Below are 22,513 nucleotides of genomic sequence, written 5' to 3' on the forward strand. Positions count from 1 at the left end.
GGCATGGGGACACATAATTATGAGGGTCACCAGGAATGCACTTACTCAGAATTTCAGATATAGGTCTTCTCTGCAGGCTTGGACTGATGGTTGGAGAGGCTCTCGCGGATTTTGGCTCACTAATAGCCATGGGGATGATAGCCTTCCCCTCTCCACAAAGCCCTAGAGGTCAGGTGGTGGTGTTTAACTATCAGAAGTGGGTTTGTGTGGGTGAAATTGGGAGGAGCTGCAGTTGACATAATGGTAGGCAGGGTTGGAGGGACAGCTAAGAGGAGTTGGCTTGCAAAAAGACGTGGATATGATTAATAGGAGAAGGGGGCAACAGAGGATCAGACAGTTGGATGACATCACTGACTCAGTGGACATGAGTTTGAGTAAACTCTGGGAGATAGTGAAGGACAGGGAAGTCTGATGTGCTGTAGATCATGGGGTCACAAAGAGTCGGACAGCGCAACTGAGAAATAGCAACAATGGTGAACAGAACATGGTATCTCGAAGGCCAAAATCATTGGGCAGCCAAGCAGAGTGCTGCTTAACCTCTGTAGTCAGAAGAAGACAAGAATGGACAAGCAGGAGGCCAGTGGTAGTCACTGAAATAAAAGCTCCAATCTTTTCTTAGTTTCTGGACCTGTATCAATTTCCAGACCTGGGACCTCTATTGAGGAGGTAGCCAGACCACCAGAGGAAGACAGTGCAAAACTAGCAGATAGAAATTGTAACCAATCTGGTATCCTTCCTGAAGCATCTATGGCCATTGTCTCAGTGGGGAAAGGGAAATCCTCAAGCATTTTGGGGAATTTGGGGAAAGTCTGAATTGACATTGATTTACCTCATCACAGCTACCCTTTAGCTTGGCACTGTTCATGACCACCACATGCTGGTGCAATGGATCCAAATGAAGTGGACACGTTGGCAGAGATATGGAGGTTATATGAGGTGCTAACATCACAGAGTCAGATTCAAATGACCATTCTAGCTACTGCCTCTTTTGAATGTCCAATCTGCTGGTAATAGAGACCTATGCTCTGCAGCTGGGGTGGCTGTTTCCTGAGACGATTAATTGTCCACTTGGTAACAAGATTTGTCCCTGCTATTCTGAAAGAGCCAGAATATTATTCTTCCAGGAAAGGATACCTATTCTGGCCGTGGGTCCACATTTCTAACCCATGGTCCTCAGTCAGATGCATTGTCCATAGAATCCTGTACACCGTAACATCTGATCAGGGAAGGAAGCAAAGGAAGTGTGGGAGTGGATTCACCACCATGGGATTCACCAAGTATTACATGCCTCTCCACCCAGAAGCTACCAGCCTGCTAGAATCGTGGAATGGCCTGCTGAAGGCCCAGCTGAAGCAGCAGTTCAAGAGAAACACTCTGTACAGATGGAGCACCGTCATCAGAAAGTAGCATGTGCAGTGAAGCAGAGACTTTTCAGAGATAATCAACCTGTACATTCCTGCCTACTTTCTGCGGGCCGTAGTTCCACAGTTAATTGTTTTCTGAGTTTTTACCATGTACTGTCTTATATGTGTGCTGCCCAGTGGTCAGTTGGAGTGCGGGGCATCTATAAATTCTATTCTTGAAAATTTTTTTACTACATTGATGAAATCAGATCCATACATGCACAGCTTTGGAGTACGCCCACGAATTCACTGAAAAGCTGGATGGATGTCATGTCTCTCTGCAATTTCCTCCCTGTTGTGTCCTACCTCTCTGTCTTCCTATTTTCAGTCCTCGGACCAGAGAGCTGGGGTTTCAGTTGCCAGTCTCTGTTGTTGCTTCTTCAGCTGTGTCCACATTCAGAAACAACCAGCAGGGAGGACAGAGGGAGAAAAAAATCAATGGGGTTTTGACTCACCCTCTTGGGACCAGAGCTCTATGGATTGCAAAGCAGGGTTTCCCTCTCAGAGTTTTGAACTCCTGTTGCTGCCACAAGGAGATGGCTGGTGGCTGCGGCACAAGTAAATAAAGAAGAAAAGAAACAGAAAGTCAATCCCAGAGGACTTCTACACACTCTCTGAGCATTAGAAGTCACGTTTATTGCTTGTTGAGCTAGAACTAAGGGGCTTCCCCTGGAGTTCTTTCTGTACCCTGCCACCCAATTCTGGATTGCAGGTGGTTTGGCGGCAGGGGGGAGGGGGGAGTTATAGACTGGCAGGGGGGAAAATGGTGAATTTACCATCAGTTTGGTGGCACTTCAAATTCTGCTTTTATTTCCAAATCTGTCTGCGACTATTGACTTTTCAGATTCCTCAAACAACTGCCCCACGCACTTTGCCAAGTTTTATAGCTGCAGTGGAAGAGCCAGGGTGGACTGCTTAGTCTGTTTTACCCGGAACCATAACTCCTATATTGAATTTTTTATTACAGCAATTCCATATTTTGTTTACTTTCAAGATGTCTTTTTGTTCTCAGACCTTTTATTTTCTTTACTTTCTTTCTTCTTTTAATAATATATATCAATAACATTAATAAAATTCCTTCGACCAGGAAAAGGCTTATTTATGCAATCAAGATATGAAAAGAGATGCCTTTTATAATTTTAGAAATAGTTTCTTTCTCTTGAATAGATTTTCAGTTGTCTTTTTTATTTGTATTATAGTATTTCCTGTGGTTTTCTACTTTTTAGTAGATTATTACCACTCCATCTCCTAATGGGACCATAGTATTAGAAATGGGGAAACACTGAAAGCATATATTTCTCTCTGTTGTGTTTATATCTCATAGATTATGATATACAAGTTTATAACATTTAGCTTTTTCTCCAAAATAGACTGTTGAAGCATTCTTAATTTCCATCTTGCTATTTAGACTAATGCTTAGTTTCTATAGTTTTACATGTATTAGTGTGTGTCCTGAGGATAAAATATATAAAATTTCTTCTTTCTAAAGTGCATAAGAATATTTTTAGTACCTTATTGTTATCTTTCTTTTTGTATAGCATCTCTGGATCAATAAGAGAAGTTATATTTTTGCAGCTCTGGGGGAGTGAGTTGGTATCAGTTAATAACATCTAGAATACTATCTATTTATTTCTATACCTCCCAAACTGGGTGGTGGTCACCTTGAAGGAAGGTGCAAATGGCTTCTTTACTTTTGTACTCCCAGGATCCAGAAGAGCCAGGTAGAATATGGATATAAGAATCATTTATATTCTTTTCCATTGCGCTCATTTCTTGACATCCTGTGTCTCCAGTATGTTTTCTATTTTACTAACTGATTTTTTCTGCAACATCAATTCTATTATTAACTACTTCCAATACTGATTTAAATTGTTCCATAGCGATATTCAAGTTCATTCTGTTCCTTTTCTGAAGATGCCATGGAAATATCTCATTATGATTTTAAGCTTTTTTTTCCTGTTTGCTCAAATGTTCTCAGCAGTCAGCTTTCCTGAGAGGCTGTTTTGAAATTTTGCTTTTCTTGCACCTCTAATGGAAAATACTGACTCATCCAAGTCCTGGATTTGGGGGTGGGTAATTATTAAAGGAACATTCTTCATCCTCAGATCCACTCAGGGGTGAGTGATGCTAATTCCTCTGTGCTTTTGAAGTTTATAGTCTCAGCTGATGAAAAAGTTGTAAAAGAGGAGAGAACATCAGTCAGAGCGATACCTGGTCATCTTCACCAGGCATTTTGGTTACTGTGTCACCAAACACAGTCAGGCTTGCTTGAGCCTTGAAGGTAGCATTGTAGAAGGATCTGTAAGAATATCATAGGAGCAACCAAGAAATTACACACTGACCCACAGGAGACTAGGATCAGGACCTGGCAGAACATCTGGAACCAGGGTTATTCTATTAACATCTTTTCAACATATCATATGTTCCCAAATATGGACTATGATTCATAACAAGAAGTTCCTTTTAATTTGGAGTGAGGCTCAGAAAAGCACCCCTCATTTTGTAATCATTTTGGCAGAGTACTACTCCAATAACAGGAGTAGGACGGGCTCAGGCCAGTTCCTGCATTTTCACCTTAAATCTCTCAGATAGAGGAAGTAGTCTATCACTGGATCGTGGCCTGATGTGTGAGCTCACATGGTGAGATTTCTCGTAATGCCCTGGCTGATCCGTTGTAGGTAGAGGATAAGCCCTGAGTTGGCTCCAAAAGCTCAGGCCACAGCCAGTCTCTTCACTTGATACAATATGCCTTATGAGGTAGGGTCCTGAGCTTGGTTTGGCTACTGGTGCCAACTCTTGAAAGTGAAAGTGAAAGTGAAGTCGTGTCTGACTCTTTGCAATCCATGGACTGTAGCCTGCACCAGGCTTCTCCATCTATGAGATTTTCCAGGCAAGAATACTGGAGTGGGTTGCCATTTCCTCCTTCAGGGATCTTCCCAACCTAGGGATCAAACCTGGATCTCCCGCATTGCAGGCAGACACTTTACCTTCTGAGCTACCAGGGAAGGTGGATGTGCCAACTCTTAATTCTCTCCAAATTTTGTAAGAAGAGGAAATATGCTCAACATTCTTGTCAAACATTTTGGATGTTAATATGGACTTTTCCCCCTTTGACAGAAAATGTCATGGATATTTTAAGAGGAAATAAGGAGAAAGAGACTTATATGGATTCTTTTACAATGATTTCTTTCCAGAATGATAGTAAGTTTTCATCTTAACCTCCTTACCTATTATTTTTATCTGAGAATCCTTTCCGTGTCAGGTCTGGTGCCTTCCTAGTTTCTAGGTGCATAGTTTTCAAATAAAGTTTTCATATTCTTTGACAATTCTGCCCATCATTATCTTTGATCCTGTTTTTAAGTCAACTGTCTCATATTCTTCTCTAGACTTACAAAATCCCCTCTGTCCTTTTCTGTGACTCAGCCATTCTCTTGTGCAAAATCACAAGACTTGAGTCAGCTTCTTCTTTCTCGAGACTGCATATTCCTTTCTCTTACAAAATTATGATCTTTAAGAAGACGTGGAAAATTAAAATATATCCATTATCTTCCCATGCTACCTTTCCCCCTGACGTCTCTAGAATCTCTAGATGTGCAGTTCATTTTCTTTTGATTTTATTTGTTCCCAGGTGATCTGGGTAAAATTCATGATCCATGTGCTGAGAACATAGCATAAAACTCCCCATCATGTATCAGACTTATGTTTCAAGAGGAGAGCATATCGATCAGAACAATACCTGGTCATCTACACCACGTATTTTGGCTCCTGTGTCACCAAACTCTGTCAGGCTAGGTTGAGCCCTGAAGATAAAGTTCTATAGGGGTCTGTAAGAATATCAGAGGAGCAACCAGGAATAACAAATTATACATAGACCCAGCAAAGAACCCCTGGAGCAGGAAATGACTACCCACTCCAGTATTCTTGCCTGGGAAATCCCATGGACAGAGTAACCTGGTAGGCTACAGTCATGCGGTCACAAAAGAGTCAGATATGACTTAGCCAGAGGTATTCGGTTTTTCAGGGCACACAGTCTCATCTCCGTACCCTTTGTCATCCACAGCTTCTCTGTTGTGCGTACAATTAAGGCCAAATATGGCCACCTCCAGCTTAGGGTCTCATCATCTGCCAGTTCAAGTATACAGCAGAGATTGACTAATATCTCCCAAACCCAAACTCCTGGAAAATTCACTGGTCCAGATTGGCTTCAGTCTGCTGTGTCGTGTAGTACTGCAAAAGTGGATTTCGATGAGTGTGGTCATTCTCAGAAAAAAATATCATAAAAGGGGCCTGCTGCAGTATTCCCCAGAGGACTTCTCTGACTACCACGCTGTCTTGGACAAGGGTGTTTTCTTGTCAGTGTGCACACCTCACTCCTTCTTCAGATCTGGGATGTTTCTGTTTTTCCAGAATTCTTGGTGCTCATCCTCAAGAGCAGAATCCTGAATACTGCTCTAGAATACTGCTTTAGAATAATCTAAACTGGGCCATAGATTCATCATTCTTTAACTCTTCTCTTTCTATTGCAGTGTCCTCGTCTATAAAAAGTGTGTGTGTGTGTACGCGGACACGTGTGTGTGAACTCTGTCTTGTCCTGCTCCGTGAGACCTTATGGACTGTAGCCCGCCAGGCTCCTCTGTCCATGGAATTCTTCAGGCAAGAATACTGCAGTGGGTTGCCATTTCCTTCTCCAGGGGATCTTCCCAACCCAGGGATCAAAACCATGTCTCTTGTGTTTCCTGCATTGGCAGGCGGATTCTTTATGTCTACAAAAAGTAGACATAGTGACATTCTACTTAGGAAATGAAATGAGATCCTGTATATAGAAATACCTAGAATAATGCTTGGCATATAATATGCTCTCAAACAGATTCGAGCCACACTTTCTTGTATTCTTGCTCTGGTCACTGATTTATCTATTGTTCTTAGGAATACTTTTCTTCTATATGGTTTCCTTTCCTTAGTGCTGTTTATGACAGCACGCTGTCTTTGCCAAGCCCCCTTTCTGTGGCTTGCAGAATTCTGCTTCTTAAAAATGAGAATAGCCTTTGACCATTTCCAGTCTACTGGAAACTTGCCATTTTACATTCGTTTTTCAAAGATCGTTGACAGAAGCTTGTCAATTCCTGTTGAAAATTCTCTTTGTATCTTGAGCTCTAACGTGCCAGCCAAGAGACTTGAAAACATTTAAGAGAACATGGGTGCCTTTACAATCTTCTAATGAATTTGAGGCTTTAACTCTCTCCTGGTGGTTTAATCCTATTCCTCTAAGTCTACATACCATGCTCTCAGAGCAGAGAGCAGCAAATGAAATGTAAAGGGATTCACTTTCCTTTATTCCTCCACATTCCACAATTGTTCCTGCGTTTCTCCTTTCCATCGACATTTCCCGGCTGTCAGAGTAACTGAGAAAGGCTGGTTGAGAGTCTCAGCATTTTGCAAACTGAAGTTCATGCTGGCCTGTTTTCCATGTTTCTGTTCATCACTGTGATCATGGTCCTCCTTCCCGTCTTCTGAGTATGCTCTTTTACAATCTAAACTAGTTACCGCTCGGTGGGCGGACCCAATGCTTTCTTTAGATAGCAGTTTGATTAGTTGACTGCCAAAATGATTAACTTATAGTTAGTTAACTAACGCCTGGGAGAGTTTGAGGCAGCTGTAGTTGTATTGTACGACTCATTACCCATTGCGTGTTACTTATTTAAAGTAGTACTTGCTTAGGGGCAGGGCCATCCTTTTTATTCTTTGCCTGGAATGCAGCCTGGCACCTAAGGACAACAATAGCTTCCATCTATTGTACCAGGCCCTTTAAATACCCTTTAAATATATTATCTTATTCCACTATCACAGTAATCACATGGAAAAAATTCTGTTGTACCTCCATTTTTATGGATGAGACAGCTGTATTGTGGAGAGGTTGGTTAATAGACCCAAGATCCCTCTTGGGGCAGGGGTTCAAATGCCATTGGCCAAACGCCAGGGTCAGACCCTTGGCCATCACTCTGTTCTCTCTTTCCTGGTGGATAATCCCAGCATGACTACTGGATTGACTTCTCCACTTCTTTTTTTTCACCAGGGTCATTTACAAATGCAAAGTGGAATCACAATTTTGAGAATTATCTTCCCTCCCAAAGTGTTATGACTTTCAATCCTTTCTCTTAAATTTCTTAAATCTGCCTTCTAAAATCTAGTACATATCTTCAACTTTGCCCAATAGATTCCTTTTTTTTTTGATACCATGAGATAATATGATAATTGTCTCATAAGTTTCTATAATTTCAACTTCATTAGCCATTCCTTCTTGGTGGTCAGGAGAAAGTCTAAGACCATTGTGATTACTTCCTTTTCCTTGGCCACTTCTCTCTACAACTCAGCAGCTTTTGAGTATAACAGCTTCTTACATCTGATTGTTCCCAGCTTGAGTTCCTTCCTGTTTGCACGTGGTGATGGCACGTGGGCATATTTCCCACAGTATTTTCATTTCTCTTATTACATTGTGTGTTTTGTTTGACAGATGTTGAAAGCAGTAAATATTATTACCCGAGTCAAGTATTTCTTCGAGGAAACTATGACTGCTGTTATTGTTTAAAAATCATAGCTTGTCTCTTCTATAGGAATTTGTTCCATTGGCTTATTTAGGCATTTCTTTCTTGCTCCTAGACTGATAATTCAAAACACTTACCTCCCCACTGTGCCTTTAGATTTTTAGGCTGAATTTTTCCCCTGTTGGATGACTGCAGACGAGAATCCCAAATATCTGTAAACTGAAGCAAATCAAAGGTTAACAGAGGGTCTGACCCCAGTTCAGCGCTAAAGCTACAATGGAGGATCTTCCTCCTTCAAGGTGGAGATGGAGACCTACAAGGTGTCTGGCCATTAGGTGGCAGTGCCAATGGTTATCACGGTTCATCCTTCATTACCAGCTTTTCTAGACTTTGATGTAGAGAAACGGTATAAAGACCCGTGAACAGCAGGTTTTAAGAAGTTTTGTGTTAGACTTTCAGGTTTGTGGGTTTGGGAAAAATACCCTCAAAGACAAACTGAAGCTGTCATATTTGTGCTCTAAGTTCAGCAACAGGCGTGGTAAGGAACCGCAACTGTGTTCTGGGAAAAAAGATCTGAGCCATGTCATGGTGTGTGTGTGCCCATGACAAGACTCTCTGCTCACTTTAGCTGTTTCTCTCCTTCTTTCAGTTTAAAGTCTTCTTTCTGAGACCAGCTGGTCTTTGGATACAGGCTTGGGAATTATCACCAAGGCTAAGATCTCACAATTTTGTTGTCTTCAATTTTGCTTCTTAAATCCAATTAATTTATACAGTTCCCATGTCCTTTCCTTTTTTCCAAATCAAGACATCACTGGGAAGTTAAGTGAAATTTCCAGCCAGGCTTCTAGACAGCGCCTTCCTGTGGAATACCCTACCAACCCTGTGGTCCTTGTTTTTCCTGGCTCTTTTCTTGAAACTCTGGCTCTGTTTCTGAGGGGAGCTTTATCAGCATTATGCCTTTATAGAGGTTGTGTGTGGTTCTCAATTCCTTCTCTTAGATCTCTAGTCCAGCTCATGTTCTCTCCTCTCTATTGTCAGTGTTGAGTTTTAGAGGCTATGGAACTAGTCACTAAAGGAGCTGGGATTTCAATATAGTTGGGCCTTACATCCAGGGCAGCTGTCTGCATGACCCTGTGCAGCCTCCTTCCTGGAGGGTCTCACCATGGCTCTGTAGAGCTCTGCTTTCTCTCTGGACAGCTTCTCCCTCTGTGGAGGGTTTCTCTGAATGCACAGCCTGCTCTGGGCTGACCTTTGGAGTCCATTCCTATTGGAGGCAGGAGTTAAAGCGATTCTTTTTTTTTTTTTTAATTTTATTTTTAAACTTTACAATATTGTATTAGTTTTGCCAAATATCAAAATGAATCCACCACAGGTATACCTGTGTTCCCCATCCTGAACCCTCCTCCCTCCTCCCTCCCCATACCCTCCCTCTGGGTCATCCCAGTGCACCAGCCCCAAGCATCCAGTATCGTGCATTGAACCTGGACTGGCGACTCGTTTCATACATGATATTATACATGTTTCACTGCTATTCTCCCAAATCTCCCCACCCTCTCCCTCTCCCACGGAGTCCATAAGACTGATCTATACATCAGTGTCTCTTTTGCTGTCTTGTATACAAGGTTATTGTTACCATCTTTCTAAATTCCATATATATGCGTTAGTATACTGTATTGGTGTTTTTCTTTCTGGCTTACTTCACTCTGTATAATAGGTTCCAGTTTCATCCATCTCATTAGAACTGACTCAAATGTATTCTTTTTAATGGCTGAGTAAAGCGATTCTTTTTGAAAGATGCAGGCTTGAGCCCTGCACACTGCCAGGGACCAAGCACATTTCCATTCTTGCTGTTTTTTATGCAGTTTTCTTGAGACGCATTTGTATTTTGTCTGAAAGGGAGAACTGCTGTGGGGTGGTCCCACCCCAACAAAATACAGCTGCAGGGCTCAGAGGCGGAGAAGATCAAGATCGTCCCTCAGGGTCCCCTGCTTTACCTACTATATTTGTCCCTAGAGATGAGACATTTAGGGAAAGAAGCTGGTTTAAAGAGGATGCCACTGTGAAAATATGAAGAAAAATTGGCTATTTTCAGCTCTGCTATGCTTTAAAGCTTGGAAAATCAGGAGCCACATAAAAGATGAACCCAATCTGTTTCCTGCCGTGCTTCCGGTGGGACAGACTCTCTGAAGGCCTTGCTGCCTAACTTTCAATAAGAGTGTCACCATCATCGGGTTGAATCAGGCCCTGACTCTAAGGTGGAATTGCTTTGTAGGATATATTCTGAGAGTCTCTGTGGCAGACCAGTTGGTTTAGACATGGCCAAGGAGGAGAATATGGTTTTGTTGGGTGACAAAATGCGATTGTAGCTATCAGGGAAAGTAGGAAAGGAGAGAATTTCTCAGGAGAGTTTTTAGCATGATGTCAAGAACTCTAAATTTACAGCCTTCAAGTGGCTAACTGGATCAGGCCTAGGAGTCAGGCCATGCCAGGGTTAAGCTCTGAATAAAGCTTGAGGACACGTGGTTTGGCTGAGAAGTCCTGGGCAGGCTCACCACATTTCACACATGGGAAGAAGGAGAGAATGAAAAATGTATATCCCATACTAATAGTATTTGATATTTTGATTATGTTATTTTATTTAATTTTAAACCCTTTGAGAATATTACCAGAAGTAGGACTCCTTCAAGAGGCCTACTGCTCACCACTCAAAAGATAATAAAGAGGCAAGGTTGGTGGGAAGATTGCTTTATATTGGATGCTGGCAACTGGTGGGGTAAGGGTGGAGCCGGGGGGTGGACTCCTGTTCAAAGGTCAGTTCCCTCTCTCCATCACTGACAGTCAGTGGGCAAGCACTTTCACAGGCAAATGGAGGGCTTACATGCACAGTCAGCTCTGAGAGTCATCTTGAAATTGGTTAGCGGTGCTCTGACCGGTGTCATCTTGATTATTTTAAGTATAATTAATCTTCAGTTCCAGGGTCCATTTATTCCCATTTCCTTGAGGCCAGTTCTCAGAATTGTGGAAGCTTATGTCATGGCTACAGTCTGGTCATGTAGTTAACTTCTTCTTCCATCTGGTGGGGTTTTCAGTATCTATAAGACAGTTCATAGAATATGGCTCAGAATATTCTCTATAGCCCTTGAAGAGGACTTTCAAAGGTCCTTGACTTTGTTTAATCACTAAGCTCTTATTATTTAGTCTTGTTGGATTGCTTTTCTTTGCTTCTGCATTTTCTTACTTCTCTAATTAAACATATTCTTTGGCTAGAGATTTTCCATGGAAAAAAGGCAGGCAGAGGACAAGGAGGGGAAGGACCATGAGATGCTGCTCCATTTTAAGAATGAATACTATTATCATCATCCCCATCTTATAAAGTAAAATACAGGTGCTTGGAAACTTTTAGTAACTTGGTTAAGGGCACTGCTGATCGGGGTGGAACCTAGATCTGACACTGTGGCCCATGATTTGGAGATGACAGATCGGTACATGTTGCCTTATACACAGATTTATCAAGTGGTGACCCTAGATATACACTTGCTTTGTCACACACACACACAGCAAATGATGGCCTGGAAACATCTATAGAGAAGGTGTGAGCACTGGGACCCAGGTGGGTTTCTGGGGACAAATTTCCATTTTCCCTCATTCCTTTTGTTGGTAAGGTTACTGGAGAAAACAAGCGGTAAGGAATGACCTTAGTAATTGTTGCCAGAGGTCAAGTTCATGGGCTGATTACCAGAAGAATATAGCTGTGACTCTCTAAGCTCCAGAGGTGTTTCCTCACTTCATTTGACCCTTGGCCCCTTATTGTAACTCTGCTTAGGTTCTCAACTTTAGACTCTGCTGCTGCTGAGTCACTTCAGTCGTGTCCAACTCTGTGAGACCCCATAGACGGCAGCCCACCAGGTTCCCCCGTCCCTGGGATTCTCCAGGCAAGAACACTGGAGTGGGTTGCCATTGCCTTCTCCAATGCATGAAAGTGAAAAGTGAAAAGTGAAAGTGAAGTCCCTCAGTCGTGTCCGACCCGCAGTGACCCCATGGACTGCAGCCTACCAGGCTCCTCCGTCCATGAGATTTTCCAGGCAAGAGTACTGGAGTGAGGTGCCATTGCCTTCTCCGACTTTGGACTCTAATGATGCTCAAGTCCCAGATGCATTACTGGATAACTGGCTCTGAGTCACAATTTGCCCAACATTTATAACTCTTTTGAAAGTGCAAGTGTTGGTCTCTCTGTCATGTCTGATTTTCAGCAACACCATGGACTGTAGCCCCCAGGTTCCTCTGTCCAAGGAATTCTCCAAGCAAGAATACAGAAGTGGGTTGCCATTCCCTTCTCCAGGGGCTCTTCCTGACCCAGGGATTGAACCCACGTCTTCTGCATTGTAGGTGGATTCTTTACTGCCTGAGCCAACAGGGAAGTGCTATATATAACTTCTATAGAGCACCTCAGATTTTGGAGTCCCCTCTCTTCTAGTCTCTCTGGATGGCTTGAGTTTGAGGTTCTTCTTTAAAACTGACAGTTGCCTTGGACAGGTAGTTTCCTGAGAAGGGACTAAAGGTAAATTTGCATCCAAAGGAATGCAGGGAGGGTGGGACTAAGTTTCATGCTCTGAATGGACAAGTGACAGTTTAATCCAGAGGCCCAGGAGGGCCTAGAGGAGCTATCCCACGTTGAAGGTCAAGAAGGGCGGCAGTGAGGAGATACCCCTCGTGCAAGGTAAGGAGCAATGGCTGTGCTTTGCTGGAGCAGCCGTGAAGAGATACCCCCATGCCCAAGGTAAGAGAAACCCAAGTAAGATGGTAGGTGTTGCAAGAGGGCATCAGAGGGCAAACACGCTGAAACCATACTCACAGAAAACTAGTTAATCTAATCACACTAGGACCACAGCCTTGTCTAACTCAATGAAACTAAGCCCTGCCTATGGGGCAACCCAAGATGGGCGGGTCATGGTGGAGAGATCTGACAGAATGTGGTCCACTGGAGAAGGGAATGGCAACCATTTTAGTATTCTTGCCTTGACAACCCCATGAACAGTATGAAAAGGCAAAATGATAGGATACTGAAAGAGAAACTCCCCAGGTCAGTAGGTGCCCAATATGCTACTGGAGATCAATGGAGAAATAACTCCAGAAAGAATGAAGGGATGGAGCCAAAGCAAAAACAATACTCAGCTGTGGATGTGACTGGTGATAGAAGCAAGGTCTGATGCTGTAAAGAACAATATTGCATAGGAACCTGGAATGTCAGGTCCATGAATCAAGGCAAACTGGAAGTGGTCAAACAAGAGATAGCAAGAGTAAATGTCGACATTGTAGGAATCAGTGAACTGAAATGGACTGGAATGGGTGAATGTAACTCATATGACCATTATATCTACTACTGTGGGCAGGAATCCCTCAGAAGAAATGGAGTGGCCATCATGGTCAACAAGAGTCCAAAATGCAGTACTTGGATGCAATCTCAAAAACGGCAGAATGATCTTTGTTTGTTTCCAAGGCAAACTCCAAGTCTATGCCCCAACCAGTAATGCTGAAGAAGCTGAAGTTGAATGGTTCTATGAAGACCTACAAGACCTTTTAGAACTAACACCCAAAAAAGATGTCCTTTTCATTATAGGGGACTGGAATGCAAAAGTAGGAAGTCAAGAAACACCTGGAGTAACAGGCAAATTTGGCCTTGGAATACGGAATGAAGCAGGGCAAAGACTAATAGTTTTGCCAAGAAAATGCACTGGTCATAACACTCTCTTCCAACAACACAAGAGAAGACTCTATACATGGACATCACCAGATGGTCAACACCAAAATCAGGTTGATTATATTCTTTGCAGCCAAAGATGGAGAAGCTCTATACAGTCAGCAAAAACAAGACCAGGAGCTGACTGTGGCTCAGATCATGAGCTCCTTATTGCCAAATTCAGACTTAAATTGAAGAAAGTAGGGAAAACCACTAGACCATTCAGGTATGACCTAAATCAAATCCCTTATGATTATACAGTGGAACTGAGAAATAGATTTAAGGGCCTAGATCTGATAGAGTGCCTGATGAACTATAGAATGAGGTTCGTGACATTGTACAGGAGACAGGGATCAAGACCATCCCCATGGAAAAGAAATGCAAAAAAGCAAAATGGCTGTCTGGGGAGGCCTTACAAATAGCTGTGAAAAGAAGAGAAGTGAAAAGCAAAGGAGAAAAGGAAAGATATAAACATCTGAATGCAGAGTTGCAAAGAATAGCAAGAAGAGATAAGAAAGCCTTCTTCAGCGATCAATGCAAAGAAATAGAGGAAAACAACAGAATGGGAAAGACTAGGGATCATTTCAAGAAAATCAGAGATACCAAAGGAACATTTAATGCAAAGATGGGCTCGATAAAGGACAGAAATGGTATGGACCTAATAGAAGCAGAAGATATTAAGAAGAGATGGCAAGAATACACAGAACAACTGTACAAAAAAGATCTTCACAACCCAGATAATCACCATGGTGTGATCACTGACCTAGAGCCAGACATCTTGGAATGTGAAGTCAAATGGGCCTTAGAAAGCATCACTATGAGCAAAGCTAGTGGAGGTGATGGAATTCCAGTTGAGCTATTCCAAATCCTGAAAGATGATGCTGTGAAAGTGCTGCATTCAATATGCCAGCAAATTTGGAAAACTCAGCAGTGGCCACAGGACTGGAAAAGGTCAGTTTTCATTCCGATCCCAAAGAAAGGCAATGCCAAAGAATGCTCAAACTACCGCACAATTGCACTCATCTCACATGCTAGTAAAGTAATGCTCAAAATTCTCCAAGCCAGGCTTCAGCAATATGTGAACCGTGAACTTCCTGATGTTCAAGCTGGTTTTAGAAAAGGCAGAGGAACCAGAGATCAAATTGCCAACATCCGCTGGATCATGGAAAAAGCAAGAGAGTTCCAGAAAAAACATCTATTTCTGCTTTATTGACTATGCCAAAGCCTTTGACTGTGTGGATCACAATAAACTGGAAAATTCTGAAAGAGATGGGAATACCAGACCACCTGACCTGCCTCTTGAGAAAAATGTATGCAGGTCAGGAAGCAACAGTTAGAACTGGACATGGAACAACAGACTGGTTCCAAATAGGAAAAGGAGTACGTCAAGGCTGTATATTGTCACCCTGCTTATTTAACTTATATGCAGTGTACATCATGAGAAATGCTGGACTGGAAGAAACACAAGCTGGAATCAAGATTGCCGGGAGAAATATCAATAACCTCAGATATGCAGATGACACCACCCTTATGGCAGAAAGTGAAGAGGAACTCAAAAGCCTCTTGATGAAAGTGAAAGAGGAGAGTGAAAAAGTTGGCTTAAAGCTCAACATTCAGAAAACGAAGATCATGGCATGTGGTCCCATCACTTCATGAGAAATAGATGGGGAAACAGTGGAAACAGTGTCAGACTTTATTTTTCTGGGCTCCAAAATCACTGCAGATGGCTATTGCAGCCATGAAATTAAAAGATGCTTATTCCTTGGAAGGAAAGTTATGACCAACCTAGATAGCATATTCAAAAGCAGAGACATTACTTTGCCAACAAAGGTTCGTCTAGTCAAGGCTATGATTTTTCCAGTGGTCACGTATGGATGTGTGAGTTGGACTGTGAAGAAGGCTGAGCACCGAAGAATTGATGCTTTTGAACTGTGGTGTTGGAGAAGACTCTTGAGAGTCCCTTGGACTGCAAGGAGATCCAGCCAGTCCATTCTGAAGATCAGCCCTGGGATTTCTTTGGAAGGAATGATGCTGAAGCTGAAACTCCAGTACTCTGGCCACCTCATGGGAAGAGTTGACTCATTGGAAAAGACTGATGCTGGGAGGGATTGGGGGCAGGAGCAGAAGGGGATGACAGAGGATGAGATGGCTGGATGGGATCACTGACTTGATGGACGTGAGTTTGAGTGAACTCCAGGAGTTGGTGATGGACAGGGAGGCCTGGCGTGCTGCGATTCATGGGGTTGCAAAGAGTCGGACATGACTGAGTGACTGATCTGATCTGATCTGAAAATGATTAAGTCAGAATATCCCCGCACGGGATCCAGAGATGGAGACAAAGAAGGCACCGCCTTGGCTGTGTGATAGGGAGGATGTGGCTGAGTGGAGGAGACAGTAGCCGTTTTGGGTGACTGTCACTGCCTAACAGATCAGCCCTAAATATAGTGGCTCAAAACAATAGTTGATTTAGCTCAAGAGTTTTCAGCTTGAATAGAGCTTAGTGAGGGAGGCCTATGGCTGTGGACTCATCGTCAGTTGGAGAAGCTCTACCGAGGGTAGGATTTCCATTCCCAAGATGGCTTACTCATATGCCTGGCAAGTTGCTGTTGGCTGGAAGCTCAGCTGGGCTGAGAGCCAGTGGCTTTGGTTCCATTCCATATAGGCCTCTTGATGGGGGTCCCCACTGACCGCTGGGTTCCTGTGTAGTATGGCGGTGGTGCTCCTGGCCCAGAGGCTCAGACCCAGCCCCAAGGCCAGCCCCTCATGCTGCATCACTCTCTCCACATTCTGTTTGTGGAGTCAGTCACAGAGGCCTGCCCATGTTCAAAGAGAGAGAACACAGGCCTCAGTTCCTAATGGAAGAGGCGTCGACATCACATTGTGAGACAAGCAGGTGGGATGGAAGGCATCACTGTGGCCATTTTTGGAAAGTGCAAGCTGCCAATGAGGCTGTCAGAGGGAATACAAAGAGGAAGGGGGATTATCCCATGTCTTCCCTGACCTTGCTTTCAGAATCTGTATTCTAACAGTCTTGAATAGATTGTTACTCCTATGAGGTGGTTAGCTGATGCTGGGAAAGCTCAAAGAAAAGGTAGTGTGTTCTGTCTTAGGAATATTGAAATTTGTGGTGATAGAGGTAGTGCAGTTGTTGGCTTGGGCTTCCCTGGTAGCTCAGCTGGCAAAGAATCCACCTGCATGAGACCTGGGTTCGATCCCTGGGGTGGGCAGATCTCCTGGAGAAGGAAATGGCTACCCACTCCAGTATTCTGGCCTGGAGAATTCCATGGACTATAGTCCTGCTGCTGCTGCTGCTGCTAAGTCGCTTCAGTTGTGTCCAACTCTATGCGACCCCATCGACGGCAGCCCACCAGGCTCCTCTGTCCCTGGGATTCTCCAGGCAAGAATACTGGAGTGGGTTGCCATTTCCTTCTCCATTGCATGAAAGTGAAAGTGAAGTCACTCAGTCATGTCCAACTCCCAGGGACCCCATGGACTGCATCCCACCAGGCTCCTCCGTCCATGGGATTTTCCAGGCAATAGTACTGGAGTGGGTTGCCATTGCCTTATAGTCCATGGGGTCCCAAATAGTTGGACACGACTGAGTGACTTACTTTTTTTTCTTTTCAATGATTGGCTTATTCCTGCCCGGTTACAGCTTTGGTGCTGTTATGGCATTTGCCTTCGCTCAGGTCTGGTCTGAGAGAATGGAAGTCTTTTATCGTTGGGGAGATGGCAGAGGAATGCCTAAAGGATATGTGCAGAGCATCACCTGTGTGTATATACGTGTGTGTGAATGTGTGTGTCTTCCAGAAAGTAAGTGGCGTCAGGTGAGCTAGCACTCACACAGGCTAAGAGATGATGTCAACTGTTAGCCCTTAGAGCCAGCTCAACAGTGTGGGTAGATTTTGACATTGTTCAGTCACTGAAGTTAGAGGCTAAGGTCTCAGAGCCCCCGTGGCACAAATGATGTATTGGGCAAAGCTTTACATGGATTGACTCATGCTTATGAGCCTGATGAAATTTATCCCCCACAGAAAAAGACCTTAGCTCAGGGAACCTGTTTCCCCTTTGCCTCACTGATGCTCCTCTGTGGATCTTCATTGACTCATGTAATTTTAAAAAACCATAGTTCCAGTAACACAAGGTGAAGTTTCATACTTTTAAAATTGTTAACTATTTGTTGTTGTTTTAGTTGCAAAGTCATGTCAGACTCTTTTGTGACACCATGAACTGTAGCCCCGCCAGGTTCCTCTGTCCATGGGCTTTTCCCAGGCAAGAATACTGGAGTGGGTTGCCGTTTCCTTCTCCAGGGGATCTTCCTGACCCAAGGAATGAACCCACGTCTCCTACATTGCAGGCAGATTCTTTACCGTTGAGCCACCTTGGGAGCCCCACTGTTAACTATATATTTCTGTAAACATTAATGGGTGTCTCTTTCACGTGTAGGAGAAAAAGAATATGGAGAAGGATATTGGGTTAGAAACACACTGCCAGGAGAATGATAAATGTTGAGCAAATCAGTGATTATATGCTCTATTTGTTTAAGAAGCTGATACCTCTCTTAAACCATTACTGTGGCTCAGTGGGGAAAATCGGCTTTCAGGGATATTAAATGTGTCTGTACATGTGAGGGCTTGCACCTGTTTGGGATAAATATGTGTGTATGCAGGGTAAATTTCCTTTTAAACGTGTGATTTTCTTTCTGAGCCTTAACTACCTGAGACAGTATGATTCTGTGCTTTTTCAAGGCTGAAATATTTCTATCAATGAGCCACTGAAATTAGAAAATTCAAGCATCATCTGAATATAAAATAGTTATGTAAATTGTACCTTCCTCAGGATTAGGTGTTAAATTACCAGATTTACATTTTATTTAATTATATTTGTCAGCCAGTCAGACAACATGCATTCACAGACAGCTGACCTTGTCTCAGGGCTGGTTTAGATGCCGAGCAGATGGCAGAAAAATAACTGAATCTCTGCCTTCAAGGATCCATAGACTAATTTGGTGACAAAATAATTGTGCAAATACATACACATATATGTTTATATGGGCTTCCCTTGTGGCTCAGTCGGTAAAGAATCCACCTGCAATGCGGGAGGCCTGCGTTCAATCTCTGGGTTTGGAAGATCCCCTGGAGAAGGGAAAGGCTACCCACTCCAGTATTGTGGCCTGGAGAATTCCATGGACTGTATAGTCCATGTGGTCACAAAGAGTCAGACACGACGGAATGACTTTCACTCATATGTTTACATATATACTGTATGTATGTAATGCATGTTTACATTATATATTATAAATATACATATGAATCAGATGGTTTGAAGAACTGATAAGTGTTATGAAGAAAATAAAAGTAGTATAATAGAGATTGATTGGGGAAAGGGGCAATTTTAAAGAAAGTCATCAAGGAGGGTCATTCTGAAGGGTGACTTTTGATTTTGGTAGCAGAGTGATGTTGGCCACCTAAAATAAGTTAGAAGTGTTCCCTTCTCTTCATTTTTTTTTTTTTTGGAAGAGTGTAGAAGGGTAGGTATTAGATCTTTGACTGTTTGGTGAGATTTGCCTGTGAAGCCATCTGGTCCTCAGTTCATTTCAGTCGCTCAGTCATGTCTGACTCTTTGCAACCCCATGAATTGCAGTACCCCAGGCTTCCCTGTCCATCATCAACTCCCAGAGCTTACTCAAACACATGTTTGTTTACTTAACTCTATGGAGAGCTGGTGATGCCGTCCAACCATCTCATCCTCTGTTGTCCCCTTCTTCTCCTGCCCTTAATCTTTCTCAGCTTCAGGGTCTTTTCCAGTGAGTCAGTTCTTCGCATAAGGTGGCCAAAGTATTGGAGAGTTTCAGCTTCAGCATCAGACCGTCCATTGAATATTCAGGACTGATGTCCTTTAGAATGGACTGGTTGGATCTCCTTGCAGTCTGAGGGACTCTCAAGAGTCTTCTCCAACACCACAGTTCAAAAGCATCAGTTCTTCGGCACTCAGCTTTCTTTATAGTCCAACTCTCACATCCATATATGACTACTGGAAAAACTATAGCTTTGACTAGGTGGACCTTTGTTAGTAAAGTAATGTCTCTGCTTTTAAACATGCTGTCTAGATTGGTCATAGATTTTCTTCCAAAGAGCAAGCATCTTTTAATTTCATGGCTGCAGTCACCATCTGCAGTGATTTTGGAGCCCCCCCCCCCCCCCCCAAATAAAGTCTTTCACTGTTTCCATTGTTTCCCCATATATTTGCCATGAAGTGATGGGACCGGATGCCATGATCTTAGTTTTCTGAATGCTGAGTTTTAAGCCAACTTTTTCAGTCTCCTCTTTCACTTTCATCAAGAGGCTCTTTAGTTCCTCTTCACTTTCTGCCATAAGGGTGGTGTCATCTGCATATCTGAGGTTATTGATATTTCTCCTGGCCTTTTGTTTTTTGGGAGCTTTTTGGTTACTGTTTCAAGCACTTGTGTGAGTGATCAGTCTGTTTAAATTTTCTATTTCTTCCTGATTCGGTCATAGAAGGTTGTATGATTCTAAGAGTTTGTCCATTTCTTCTAGGTTGTCCAATTTGTTGGTGGATAGCTGTTCACATTATTCTCTTATAATCCTTTGTGTTTCTGTGGTATTGTTATTTCTCCTCTTTCATTTCTTATTTTATTGGTCAGGGCCTTCTCTCTTTTTTTCTTAATAAGTCTAGTTAATGGTTTGTCAACTTTGTTTTATCTTTTCAAAGAGCTAACTCTTAGTTTCACTGATCTTTCTGCTGTCTTTTTAGTCTGCATGTCATTTATTTCTGTTGCAATCTTTTTTATTTCCTTCTGAAGAGTGACATCTGAGAAGGAAACAGCTCTTCAGCAAATCTAGCTGAGAAGCATTCCAAGAAGATCTTGATGGGATAAAGTGGGAAGCTCAGAAGAATAGAAAGGCTACTTGCTGGTGAATAATGAGCAAAAGCGTAAGGGAAGGGGGAAGATTTTGGAGAGGCGGACAGATTATAAAACACTGCTCCTTTCTGATATGGTAGGGGTTTGATTTTATTCTAGTGGCAATGAAAAGCTATTGCAGAGTTTTCAGCATGAAGATGGTGCTGTCTGGTTTGCAATTTAGGATGATTACTCTGGATGTGTACAAAGAATGGACCATGGAAGAGCAAGTTTGAAAGTAGGAGGCTGCTGCATAGACCAAATAAGAGGTGCTGGTGGCCTGGTCTAGGACGGAGCAGCAGTGATGGTGAATAGTGACATGGGAAGGCAAGGGGGTGCTTTCATGAGCAGAGGAAAGGATACTGAGCCCACCTCCAGGCATAGTGGTACAAAGCCTGTTGGGAGAAAAGGCAGCTAGAGCTGCATGATATTTGACATGCATAGAGGATAAACAAGAGGTTCCATTATATCAAGAGAGAAAAAGGAAATCCAGAAAGTCAAAGGCTAAAGCCCTAGGAGAATTTATTGACAGTGCAGTCCCAGTAGTCACAGAGGCTGTCCTCTCCAAGCTGATGTGGTAGCATTTGGGGGTGTACATTGTGGAATCGTGGCCCCCTTCTTGAAATACAGGATCGGGCTTGGTATTGTGGCATTTAGGAGAGCAGAGCAGTGAACTTTGGGTAATTGTCTCTTCTGTGGTGCACAAAGGATTTTTCTGGGGGAAACTCTGTGTCTCCATAATAGAACATATTCTAGAAATACTTTTGCACTAAGGGGAGGGGCTGGAGAAGGCAATGGCACCCCACTCCAGTACTCCTGCCAGGAAAATCCCATGGACAGCAGAGCCTGGTAGGCTGCAGTCCATGGGGTCCCTGAGGGTCAGACACGACTGAGCGACTTCACTTTCACTTTTCACTTTCATGCATTGGAGAAGGAAATGGCAACCCACTCCAGTGTTCTTGCCTGGAGAATCTCAGGGACGGGGGAGCCTGGTGGGCTGCCGTCTATGGGGTCGCACAGAGTCAGACACAACTGAAGCGACTTAGCAGCAGCAGCAAGGGGAGGGGCAACAGTTAAGACCTAGTCCGTGAGGTTTGTCACTTTCTTCTACTGACGGAACAAGCCCTGGGTGAATCTAGCAGAATAAGACCCCACAGGGCAGGGTTTTCAGATTGCAGTTGGGTGCGTCATGGGAAATGAAAGCTTCTTTTTGTGTCCCCATAAACAGATATGTTTTAACTTGGCACTTCTTTTCCTCATAAAGAGGAAGAAAAGGAGAGTAATACCATCTGATAAAATGAAACAGGACAATTTGGGAAAGAAAATTAGGCCATATTAATACAATTTTAATTATATGACTACGTTCTTCAGTTGAGTGATTGCCTTACTTGTTATTAATTTGGGTGGGGGAAATTTTTGTGAGCCATTATTGTGGAATTTTATGTACTTGTTGGTGGGCTTTGGATGGAAGCACAGTGGAACTTGAAACTATGGATGCAAAGCTGCAGGCTTTACTGGAAACACCTGCTACTAGACTCTGATAGAATTTACTGGGAAGTACTAAGCCATTTTGATTCTGTAATTTTCTCTCTGTGTGTATATGTATGTGTTTGCTATATTTGGAAAAGATTCCAGACTTGTGCTGTAGATGACTGGGAACCAATTTAAATAATTTGGGGGAATGCCTGAAGGCAACGAAATGTGGAAATGCTTCTAGATCTGCAGAGGTATGCAGGCTGTTTCAGAGTTTTCCCGGAATGCCATGTCAACAGCATCATCTTATTGGAAGGAAAACAATTTTCACTTAAAATTGTAACTGACACCTGTGATTAGTTTCCTGCAAAGAGTAGAGGTAGATAAATGGATTCTGAGAAATCATTAGTTTTAGTGGTTTGAATTGCAATAGTTG

The sequence above is a fragment of the Bos indicus genome, chromosome 28 (assembly GCF_029378745.1).
Source record: "Bos indicus isolate NIAB-ARS_2022 breed Sahiwal x Tharparkar chromosome 28, NIAB-ARS_B.indTharparkar_mat_pri_1.0, whole genome shotgun sequence".
In the NCBI taxonomy this organism is placed as follows: domain Eukaryota; kingdom Metazoa; phylum Chordata; class Mammalia; order Artiodactyla; family Bovidae; genus Bos; species Bos indicus.